The sequence below is a fragment of the Canis aureus genome, chromosome 32 (genome assembly GCF_053574225.1).
Source record: "Canis aureus isolate CA01 chromosome 32, VMU_Caureus_v.1.0, whole genome shotgun sequence".
Taxonomy (NCBI): domain Eukaryota; kingdom Metazoa; phylum Chordata; class Mammalia; order Carnivora; family Canidae; genus Canis; species Canis aureus.
The window spans coordinates 20,463,496-20,475,946 of NC_135642.1; the positions used below are offsets into that span (position 1 = coordinate 20,463,496).

At 37.1% G+C, this 12,451-nt stretch overlaps 1 long non-coding RNA gene across 1 annotated transcript in view; it reads left to right on the forward strand.

Moving 5' to 3' along the window:
* Positions 1 to 3,121: 3,121 nt before the first annotated feature.
* Positions 3,122 to 12,451, forward strand: part of LOC144303191 (uncharacterized) — a 191,499-nt gene continuing 182,169 nt past the window's right edge. Inside the window, exon 1 of the long non-coding RNA XR_013370246.1 lies at positions 3,122 to 3,953. This is a non-coding gene — a long non-coding RNA (uncharacterized LOC144303191). The remainder of the gene's footprint in view (positions 3,954 to 12,451) is intronic.

Sequence of the window (12,451 nt, forward strand, 5' to 3'; positions counted from 1 at the left end):
ATGGGTTGCACAGCTAGTTGGTAGGATCTGGTCTAGCATCTGGGACTTCTGATTTGGTTCAATGAAGTCACCATTTTATTATGCTATTTCATAAAAAGTAATGTGGATTATATAAAGTTTGAACATTATTAGTCCCATAGCTTTAGCCAAATCAACTGGTTTGCCTATTTAACATTTATTTTACAAGAATGGAATTAAAGTGGATTTCTTCATGTTTAGAACTTGGCTATAAGAACAGAGGAAGCACCGAATTGATTTAAGCAGGGCCAAAGTTGGATTTCTCTGGCTAAATTTGGACTTCCCTGAGCCAAAATCTATTGCCATTTAACTGGCTCTACCATCCAGCTAAACATAACAGGTAAGAGGGAGGGGATTTGCTCCCATCTCACAGCTGGCATCAAAAAGATGACCCACATACTTTGTAAGAGCCTAATTTATATCTGAGGCCAGAAAAAATCTCAAGTTTTTCCAAAGAAAACAATAATACCTTTTAGAACAATGAATTGTTTTTTCTTTGGTAGGATAGACTGTAAAAATGTCCCTAATTCTTTACTTTTCCCTGTATTTATAGTCCTTTTCCATTCTCCTTTCAAGGACCCTTTCACTCTGATTCAGGGCCATCTTTATTTACAAAGATCTAGTGTATTCTTACTTACTCTTGTGCTTCTGCTGTTGCCATAAGCACATACATGCTTGGGTTAGCCTGCTGGAGGGTCAGACACACATGGAGCAGAGTCAAGTTATTGGTTACCCTAGCTCAATCCTGCCTAGATTAACTGATAGCCCGTCAACCCCCAGATATGTGAACAATCTTCTCTGGGATCAGCAGAACCACCTTACACCTTTCTGACTCCAGATGTGTGAGCAAGAAATGTCCATGGTTGTGCCACTGAAGTTTTATAGCTGTTTATTATACAGCATTATTGTGCCAATAGAAGCCTCATTTTTAGATTTAGTATCAGGCATATCTTCCTTAAGTGCCTTCTCAGATTCTTGGCCTCACTGTTTTCCAGACCACTAACCAACCACTCACTTTGCCATAGCTGCCATCCTGCATAGATAGTAATGGACTATCAGCAGGCTGTGCGATTCCTCTGCCTGAGGTCAACTAGCCATATGCTCAGAATCCCAGGCCTATCCCAACACTTCTACATTCTAGGAAGTACCATGCCACAAGGTTTTCCCAAGTGACTGTCAGAAGGGCTAGGTGATACATGTGAAAAAGCAGTGAAGTTAACCATTTGGAAAACTTGGATCAATGAATTAGAAGAAGCTGTCAGATCGATTTCTCTCTTTTCTTCTGACAGACTGCTTTGAGGCATAGTTTTTCACCCTCCTGCCGAGAAATACTTGCTGAGTGGCAATGTGTCTTCATGGCTTTTGATGAAACAGAAACCAAGTGCTATACAGTAACAATTTGCATTTGCTTCTCATCTTTGCTAGCCTTTCTTTCTTCACTTTCACTGGCATGGGGATTGCCCCTTCTTATAAAGTAATATATTAAGTTTTTGCCTTAGGCTCTCTTTTCTAGGGCAGCCACATGTTTTAGTCTAGATTTGGTGAGGAAAGTAGATTCATTACAAGTATTACATGAATAAAGAGGTTTAATAGAGGAATTAGGGTTCACCCAAATATAGGAGTCACCATGGGAGTAAAGATCTGGAAGACAAGCAGAAACTGTCATTAACTAGTTCAGCCCAAGATATTCCAAGTATTCATGACTTAGTTTATAGACATGTACATCTTGAGCATATCAATCTTCTTATTAGTCTTTTTTTTTTTTTAAAGATTTTATTTATTCATGAGAGACAGAGATTGAGAGAGAGGCAGAGACACAGGCAGAGACAGAAGCAGGCTCCATGCAGGGAGCCCGATGTGGGACTCGATCCCAGGTCTGCAGGATCAGGCCCTGGGCTGAAGGAGGCACTAAACCGCTGAGCCACCGGGGCTGCCCCCTTTTTACTAGTCTTAATTAATCAATCCCTTAATCTATCAGGTAGCTCTTTATTTTAAGGGAAAGGCATCCCCTTTCATCCCTTCAGAGGTCTTTAAAAAAAAATGAGTGTATTGTTATACTCTTTATTAGGTCTTTTTCTTGAGGCCACAGTAATAGCAATATCCTGGATTTGGTCTTTGTCCTAAGGCTACATTTAACTATCACACATTTGAGTTGGTGAAAAACATTTCATTTTCCAGCTCTGCCCACTTAAGCTCTGTATTCTGTTTCTATTCTATTTGCTTACACCTCCTTATTTTTGAACTTGTCTTTTTCTTTGACTAAGTACTTTATCCATTGCAGCTAATAGCAACCAGCTTATTTTTTCAAAATTCTGCCTTAAAATCTCACCCAATGCCATGAGTGCCATTAGGTACATTTTCTGTCTTCCATGTTATTGGAGGCAATATTTATACCAAAATTTTGGCTCCAAATACTAACAAAATACTCTTGTGAAGTTTGGCTAAAACACTTAATGAGCTTTTAATGAAGACCACTAGCCAAAAAATCAACACCCATAAATATGAGCCAGGTATCACTAGACACTTGGTGAAAGCTTAAAAAAAGGGGCTCAATTAACAAGGAAGGGGAAATTTAAAGGAACCAGACAACCTAATAACAAAAGAAAAAAACCACTAAATATCTCTTAAAAAGGAGATAATATTGTATAGTTTGTGATAGTATAACAATACAAAAAGAGATCCTACAGATTAAAAAATGATTGCTGAAATAAAAATTCGTTTTAAGAGCATATAAAATACAGCATAAGAATAGAAAATTGTAAGATCCTTATCCATTCATCTTTCGATGTGGTCTATGTATACAATGGAATATTACTCAGCCATTAGAAGTGACAAATACCCACCATTTGCTTCGACATGGATGGAACTGGAGGGTATTATGCTGAGTGAAATAAGTCAGAGAAGGACAAACATTATATGGTCTCATTCATTTGGGGAATATAAAAAATAGTGAAAGGAAATAAAGGGGAAAGGAGAGAAAATGAGTGAAAATAGCAGTGAGGGTGACAGAACATGAGAGACACGTAACTCTGGGAAACAAACAAGGGGTAGTGGAAAGGGAGGTGGGTGGGGGGTTGGGGTGACTTGGTGACAGACTCTGAGGGGGGCACTTGATGGGATGAGCACTGGGTAATATGCTATATGTTGGCAAGTTAAACTCCAATTAAAAAAAAAAAAAAGAAAATTGTAAGATCCAATAAAGTCCAACCTTAGTTGAGAGTTGTACTTGAAACCAGGAGCTACATGCTAACATTTTGCTAAAAAAAAAAAAAAAAAAACCTTGAAGGGAAGTTATTTATTGATGATCATGCTAATATTAGTCATTATTCCTTGTAAGAAAGGGGTGGCTCAGTAGTTGAGTGTCTGCCTTTGGTTCAGGGCATGGTCCCAGGGTCCTGCTATTGGGTCCCACATTGGGCTCCTTGCAGGAAGCCTGCTTCTCCCTCTCTCTATGTATCTGCTTCTCTCTCTCTCTTGCTCTCGCTCTCGCTCTCTCTGTGTGTCTCATGAATAAATAAAATCTTTAAAATAATAATAATAATAAAGGAAATTATGTGTAACACCCACCAGTGAGCATCCACTACTGAAAAGGCACTAACAATAAAGAAGACTGAACAAATTGCCCAGTTGACATCATCCTTCCTTCCTTACTTAGCCCATTACCCATCAGGTGCTGGGACAGCAAGCACATGAATGCAATGTCTGCTGTGTAAAGGATGAAAACTAACCATGGGTTCAACAGCATGAATTTCCTCTGATCAAGGCTAATTTAGCTCCTGTTGCTGCTGAATGGCCCAACCTACCAGCAATAGAGAATAAGACTGAATTTCCAATGTAACATTCCTCGAGATCAAATGTCAAGTTGTCTACATTCAGCCCTTTCCATCCTGGAGAGGCCAGAAGTTCCTTGTCACAGAACTAAACACATAATGCAGGTATGAGTTTGCTTTTGCTGCCCACAGAACCTCAACCAGTACCACGATCTGAATGCTTATCTAATGTTAGATTCACTGGCATGGGACTCCATATAATATCACATCAAACCAGGGAGGCTGTTTTACAGAAAAGGAAGTATAAGAGTGGACCCTATCCACAGGATCCACCAATAATATCACATATCTCACCACCCAGAAATTTCCAGACTGACAGAGCATTGGAACAACTGGCTAAAGATAGAGCTGAACATCAGTTCCAAGAAAATAGTCTGTAAGGATGCCATACTCAAAAACGCATTATATGCACTGGATCAGCTTTTTATATGGCACTGTTCCCCAATACAAAAAATATGGGTGTAGGAACCAAAAGGTGGAAACAGAAGTGCCCCTCACCCCCTCACCCCTACAATTACCTCTGATGAGCTTTAGGGTACATTGTGCTTCACAATTCTGAAGTCTGCACAGTGAGAGGTCTTGGTCCCTAAAGGGACACACTTTTGTCAAGAAATATAGCAAAAATCACATTGAAATAGAAGCTTCAGATACTTTCTTGGTACTCTGGGTTCCTTGTGTCCAGAGACCAGCAGGCGAGTAAAGGACTCACCATCTTCCCAAGGACAATGGACTCTGATCATCAGGAGGAGATAGAGATCCTGCTACACAATCAGGGCAGGAAGGAATAAGTGTGGAGCCCACATAATAGAACTAAAAATTGTGACTATAATGAATAGGTATAGCAACCTCACCCTGAAAATTGCATGATAGCAGAAATTCAGGCTTCTCAGAGAACGCAGTTGAGCTGCAGCATCAGTGAAGCTACCAAGGCAGCCTAGGTGGTAGTGGACATTAAGGGAAATCTAGAATTAATGGCAGAGGGGGAGATGATGAGTATTGATTGTGTCCAGCAGTTGGACTGCAGCAGTGGGAATTGGAATTTTTTCCATTAAACCTCCATTTTTCCTTCAGGAAAAGTGTCCCCTTCAATCCTGTAGGAGCAACTCCCTAAATATATATGGAGAAATAGACCTACGTGAGCAAGGGGTGGATTGTGGTAAGCAAAGAGATAATGTTGCCCAGATTCATCTTCAAGAAAGGACTTGTTGCCCAGCTGCAAGGAAGGAGGTCAGCAGCCTCCAGCTGTCAGCTTCCTCAGTCTGCCTCAACGGCAGAGAGCCAGTCATGCCCTTGCCACATCTGGTGGCTAAGTGAAGTCAGCTGAATGCAGCTGTAGAAGTGATCCTAGCACACATGGGACCAAAAAACCTGAGCAGTTAATTAGAGTTGTGAAAGATAATGAATCATTTCAAAACACTACATTTTAGGATGGTTTGTTATTTAGTATTAGATACCAAAATTGGTATCTGGAATGGGGTACTATAACAAAAAGCTGACACACGTGGTATTGGCTTTAGGATGAGGTAGAAGGTGCAGATTGGAAGAATGACAAAACTACTATTCGTTGAGGTTGAAAAGGTAATGTGGTACGCAGAATAACACCCCTCCCCCGCAAATATGTCCACATCCTAATCCCCAGAATTTATGAACATGCTGCCTCCTGTGGTAAGAAGGATTTTGCAGATGTGATTAGGGATCTTGAAATGGGTAGAGTACCTCAGATTATCCAGGTGGGCCTAATATAAGGACCCTTAAAGTAGAAAAGTGATACATAAGAGAAAGTCAGTATGATACAAAATGAGGGCTAGCCCTCTGTTGCTGGCTTTGCAGATGGTTGAAGGGAACCACAAGGCAAGAAACACAGTTGGCCTCCAGAAGCTGGAAAAGGCAAGGGAACAGATTCCCTCTTGGAGCCTCCAGAAAGGAATACAGTTCAGCCAACATCTTGATTTTTTTCTATGAGATCTGTGTTGGACTTCTAGTCTACAAGGCTATATAATATTAAATTTGTATTGCTTAAGCCTATTAAGTTTGTGGTGATTTGCTAAAGGAGCTAGAGAAAAAAGCAGGTGGTTAGGAGGTTGTTAGCAAAGGCTTGAAGAATAGCAAATGAACAGTAGAGAGTGAAAAAGCAGTTAAAAAAATCATCAAATGCTAAAAGATGTAGGACTTGATCTATGCATGAAAAAATGCTATGCTTAGCAATACTTTTGTCTGTCATAACAGAAGATAGAAAATGAGCCTTATGAACTTACAGATCTCTTAAGATTTCCACACGGAGTAGTGAAAATATCAATTAACTTTTTTAAAAGATTTTATTTATTTACTTTGAGTGAGAGAGAGAGAGAGTGCACAATTGGAGGGAGGGGCAGAGGCAGGGAGAGAGAGAGAGACTCTCAACCAGACTCCATGCTGAGCACAGAGCCTGACTTCAGGGCTAGATCTCATGACCCTGAAATCATAACCTGAGCCAAAATCAAGAATCTGATGCTTAACTGGCTAAGCCACCCAAGTGCCCCATCAATTAACTTTTTATAACTACTGACAGTAATGTACAAGAAGAGAGAAATGAGCTAAAGAAGGAACTGTTTAATTTTAAAGAAGAATTTAAAGGAAACATTTCCAACCCAGCACTTGGCATTTCTTATGGAAAAGGAAGCATGCATAACTGAATGGTACAGCAGACTGAAGAAAGGATCCAAGAAGCAAAGTGAGTGATGGATTAGGAAATCCCCATCAGAGGGATGAACTGAACCACAATCAAGGACTATCCTTGCCCTTGGTGGTGCTCTGACTATTTTAGCTCTTGTTTCCCTGCCCCCTGCCTTTTGACTAGGAATGTCTGTGTGGTTTTTCTATCCTAGAAAACCTGGACTGAGAGGCCACTTCCAAGCAGCTACATCTGAGGAGCAATACCTTGAGGATTTTTATCTTGATTTAGACAATAAGCTAATGAATTTAAACCTATGTCATAATGGAATGATATTTTAGGGTACAAAGTGAGCATATTTTTGCATATGGGTTGGGCAAGTTTGTGGCCAAAGGGTGGACTATGATAGAGTCTTTAAAGATGGTCCCCAAACAATTTCTTGCTTCCTTTACAAGCATACCATTCCTCCCTACAAGGGGTGAAGTCCATTTTCCTTCCTCTTCAATCTGGGCTGGCCTGGTAACTTACTTTGACCTATAAAGTGTGGTGAAAGTGAGGCCTGAGAGTTTCTACTTTCATGTTCTTGGTTTCCTAAGTCATCATGTTAGAATTCTAGGCTATCCTGTTGGAGAGAAGGAACATTTGGAGAGTCCCTAGAGAAACCACAGGGTAATAAAGGCCACATAGGGAAGAACTGAGATACTCCAGTGAATAGCATCAAGGCCCCAGGCACATGGGAGAAGTCTCCTTGAACCTTCTAACTCAGCTTAACTACCATCTGAATGCAGCCACATGAATGATTCCAGCTGGCTGTCACCATTTTAGAGCAGAAGAACCACCAGTCAATCCACAGAAACAGGAAATTTAAAAATAATTGTTTCAGCCATTAAGTTTTGGGATGGCCCATTTGCATAGCAATAGATAATGGATACAGCAATCTTTTTGTTTGTAGAGGAAGGGTTTAAGAAAAAGAGACTTATGAAGAAAAGAGCCATAGAGAGCTGGAGCCAAGAGATTGCTTTTTCGTTTTGAACTGCCTCTGTCTCCTTTAGCTGGACAGTAGTATCTTCATCAATATAATTTTCTTAAAAACTTTATGATCCTTCCATAGCAAATTAGTCTACATCATTAGACAAAAGTCACTTCTATAAATCTCTTCTAGACAGGTTCCTTCTACCATGGGTTGAGACTCAGGGTGCTGTGGAAAATGCTCATAGTGTTCTGAGCCCACAGGCCCTATGAGGCATTGCTTGACATCATTCTAAAATCTTAAAGGGTCTTATAGCCTCTGATTAATCACAACCTTGAGACTATGTTTTATTTTTGGCACCTTGGGCTTTTTATCTTTGCCTTGAGACTACTTATAATGTTGAAAATATTTTTCTAGCTGGTCAAGTTGAGAATAAAAGTAGTAGAGAATACTTTATAGAGACAGTTTTGTATGCTCTGTGAGTTTATAGGAGGATATGATGTCTACATTTTTTACTTTCCTCTCTAGACTCATCATAAAGAACTTTAAAAGTGGTACTTTTAAAAACGAATACAAGTTAAACTTAGAGGTAATATATATTTTGTTATTGAGTGCATTATAAACATTCATGATAGTGAAATATGGTATAATCATAGCATCCACAAACATTTAATGAACAACTTAATTTCTGAAGCAGAAAGGAACATGAATGAAATTCTGGTTAAATTTTTATGGAAGCAAATTATTTATTAGCATAGAAATACTTTATGTTTGATTATCCATATGAAAGTGTTGATTGCATCTGGTTTTCTGCTGGGAATTGAAAAAACAATTCAAATACTTACAAAACAATATTTATCTTATTTATTCCTGAACATTAGTAACAATGTTTACAACCTTATTATCAAGGGCAATGATTCCTTTTAAAATATATATATCCTTGGCAATGCTGCAGATGGAATCTAAATTACTGAAACAAATTTTCCAATTTGATGACTCCTTTTACTTTTTTAACTGATTATACATTTTGGAATTTTATAACTACCCTGAATCTGAGAAATAAATATTTTTGTTATCTTCAGAGTTTTTTAAGTCTAATAGATTATAAATATAATGGAATAAAAACAATTCTAGATTTCTTTTGTTCTTGAAGAAGTTTACCTAATTTTCTTTTTATCACTTATTTTAGCCAATTTTTTCCACAGTGATAAACTATTAAACGTTCATTATTATAACCTATTTTTCTCTTCTAATTTCCCAAGTAAATATTTCACAAACACTTTAGGAAACCCTAGAGAAACTTTTAATACTTTAATACATAATGAGTTCTGATTTTAAAGCACTTTGTCTAGAAGGAAGGAAGGCAAAAAGGAAAAAAAAAATACAGACTGAATCAAGTGGACTAATGTTTTATAATCTTAAGGGGAAAAAAATCCTTTTTTTCTTTCCAAGACATATTTCCCTGAAAACATGTTTTTTGTATTTAAAAAATAGAAGCCTTTGTTACTTTTGGAAAATACTTTTGTAAAGTTAAAAACGTTTTCCAAGTCTAAGTCTGGACACCTCAATTTATTTTAACAATAGGAGTTAAGAAGCTACTCCAAAAGTAAATTGATTTTACTTCTCAGATGTAATCAATGTACAGAGATATTTAAAGCTGGAACATGGTATCTCCAGAAATCCAAGCTATCCTTCTGGAATTGTGGCAGATCCTTTGAGGCACTATGTGAAAAGAAAGGCCACCTAGGGAATAAGTGAAGTACCCCAGTCAATAGCCCAAAGCCCCAGATAAGTAGAGAGACCATCTTGAACTCTCTAGCTCAAATTAATTACCAGTTGAATGCAGCTACAACAACAAACCCAGTTAACATCCCTTGAAGCAGCTATAGAAAATATTTAAACTGGGTACCACATAACCTTTATATTAGGCAATCAGGTAGTTGGCTGAATATTTTTCATCGTCTAGTCACTGATTCTGTTGTAATATGAAAGTAGCCATACTTGACACTTTTGCCATATATGAGAAAACTGGAGGGGTGCCTGGGTAGCTCTGTTGGTTGAGCATCTAACTCTTGATCTCAGCTCAGTTCTTGATCTCAGGGTCTCCATGCTGAGTGTGAAGCCTACATAAAAGAAGGAAGAAAAGAAGAAAGGAAGAAAGAAAAAAAGAAAGAAAGAAAGAAAGAAAGAAAGAAAGAAAGAAAGAAAGAAAGAAAGAAAGAAAGAAAGAAAGAAAATGAAAAGCTGAAAGTTTGCCATCATTGCTTTTCTCCCCCAAGATTGTCAACATTAGGCCTTTAAATATAATGTGCGCATTAAAAATAGTAGCATATTGCTCATTGAAGTTGGCTTGCACATTGCTGAAAATCACCTTATTACATCCATCTATTAGTAATAATAAGAAATACTTGGTATTTCAAATTTCAGTTTCCTAGAAAGCAAGGCATATCATTATATATTATTCTATATAAAAGATTTTGATAAGGGTTGGTGAACAATTGATTGTAATTAAATGATAACCAATCAGAGTCTTTTAGGGTCAGTGAAACTTTTTTTATTAAGCTTTTAATTTTAATTCCAGTATAGTTATCATATAGTATTATATTAATTTCAGGTGTACAATATGGTGATTCCACAGTTCTATACATTACTCTGTGCTCTTCACGATAATTAGAGGCAGTGAATTTGAATATAGAGGTGCTGCTTTTTCAGTCTACCTGTATTAAGATCTTCTTTTCAAGTGCAATGGATTAAATGTTTCTGTCCCCTTCCCCAAATTCATGTGTTGAAATCCTAGTCCTCAGTGTCATGGTATTAGGAAGTGGGGCCTCTGGGAGGTAATTAGGTCATGAAAATGAAATCCTCATGGATCAAACTAGTACTTTTATAAGAAAAGAAACCAGAGAGATCATCTCTCCTTATATTGGTTAGGACAGTACCACATACTCACCCCAAACTAATTGTTGACAAGGGCAGCTCAACCAGTATTTGCCTTTAAACTAGATTGATTTCCTTGAGGTAGTACATATCTGAATAAAGTCACATTTTATTTAAACAAAGAGGGAAGGAGGAAGGGGATGATTATTGGGTTAATATTTTTCAAACTGCAGGTTGCAACCCATTAGAGGATCATGAAATCAATTTAGTGAAGTATAATCAGCATTTTACAAAATTAAATAAAATGAAACAAAATAAATGGTAACCTCATTATATTTAATAGGTGTTAACATGGTTTGTGAAACTTATATTTCAGTTATGTGAGTGTATACTCAGTCATGATCTAAGATGAATTTCTTAGTGTAGGTCAAAGTAATAAAAGAGTTTGAAGCCACTTGAGTAGACAACCAGCTGTGTCTGCTATAGACATTCATCACTGGTTTTCTGAAAATTAGTTAAAGGAATATCTGATCTGATTCTTCCCTAAAACATGAGGCTTACCAGGCAAAAGAAATCCAAGAACAAAAATTATGTACAATACATGGACTATCTAAAATGCATGGGCTTATATAATTATTTAAAAACAAACTACATAATAACAATAAAAACTGCCATCTAATGAGAAATCATGCACCAGGGATTTTATATGCAATCTCTTAATTTTCTCAGCATCCTAAGATTATTAATTAGTCTCATTTTAAGATGACATAAAGCAACCAAACAAAGCTCATAGGTTAGTAATTTGGTGAAAGTCACATAGTAAATAAGTAAGAGAACTTGGGTTTAAACTTAGGTCTTTCTAATTTAAAAAAACTCAAGTTCATTGACCACATTAATCTACCTCTCCAATGTTCAAATGCTTTCAAACAATATATTGGCAAATTGAATTTAAATAAAATAAACAAAAAACAAATGCCTCCAAATAATTTACCACCATAACAGCAGTTTTATTCTGTGGAACAATGACAGTGTAAACTTAAAGCCATTCTAAAATTATGCAAACAGAAGCAACCACATAAAATATTTCATGTTTTTAAAAAAATATTTATTGATTCATGAGAGACACACAGAAAGAGGCAGAAACCAGGCAGAGGGAGAAGCTGGCTCCCTGCGGGGAGCCAGATGTGGGACTCGATCCCAGGACACCGGGATCACACCTAGAGCCAAAGGCAGATGCTCAACCCTGAACCACTCAGATGTCCCAATATTTCATGTTTATTTTTTATTTTTTTTAATATTTCATGTTTAATAAAGAAAGGAATCAAACCTCATAAATTTCTAAGTAATTAAGGTTTTTCTATTGGTGATTTCAAAGTGGAGTCTTTGGCTATTTCCCTTATTTCTAGTTGAAGTTTTCCAATCAGTGAAAGAAATGGCATACTATGTTTTATTCAAATTTAGGCATATGGTGCAAACATTCTTCTATTGTAGGCTATTGGCTGAATAGTTGTGTTAATATATAAGAAATTTTGTTCCAACAATAATTTTTACACATAAATGTTAGGAGATGAGCTGCTGATATATTTAGACTTTTTAAAAGCTCTTATTTCATTTTTTTTCTTTTATAGACTTAAACCCCATTTATCTGCTTGAAAAGATGGATACAAATAGTTTTATTACTGAGTACTTTAAAATGAGCAATGTTGGGGCACCTGGGTGGCTCAGTTGGTTAAGCATCTGACTCTTGATTTTGACTCAGGTCATTATCTCAAGGTTGTGAGATTGAGCCCTGCACTGGGCTCTGATCGGCATGGAGCCTGCGTAAGCATCTCTTTCTCTCCCTCTCCCTTTGCCCCTCCCCACTTTCTCTCTAAAAAATAAATACACTAAAATAAATAAAATAAAATAAAATAAAATAAAATAAAATAAAATAAAATAAAATAAGCAAGGTGTCTCTCTTGGTGCTCAAAAACAGACCTTAAGACTGCCAAATCTTCCCTGTTTCACCTGCTAAAATGGAGTATGTACTACAAGTATTCAAAAGAACTGCAACACTATGAATATAATAATGTAAAAAAGTAAAATTAATAATAAGTAACTAATAAA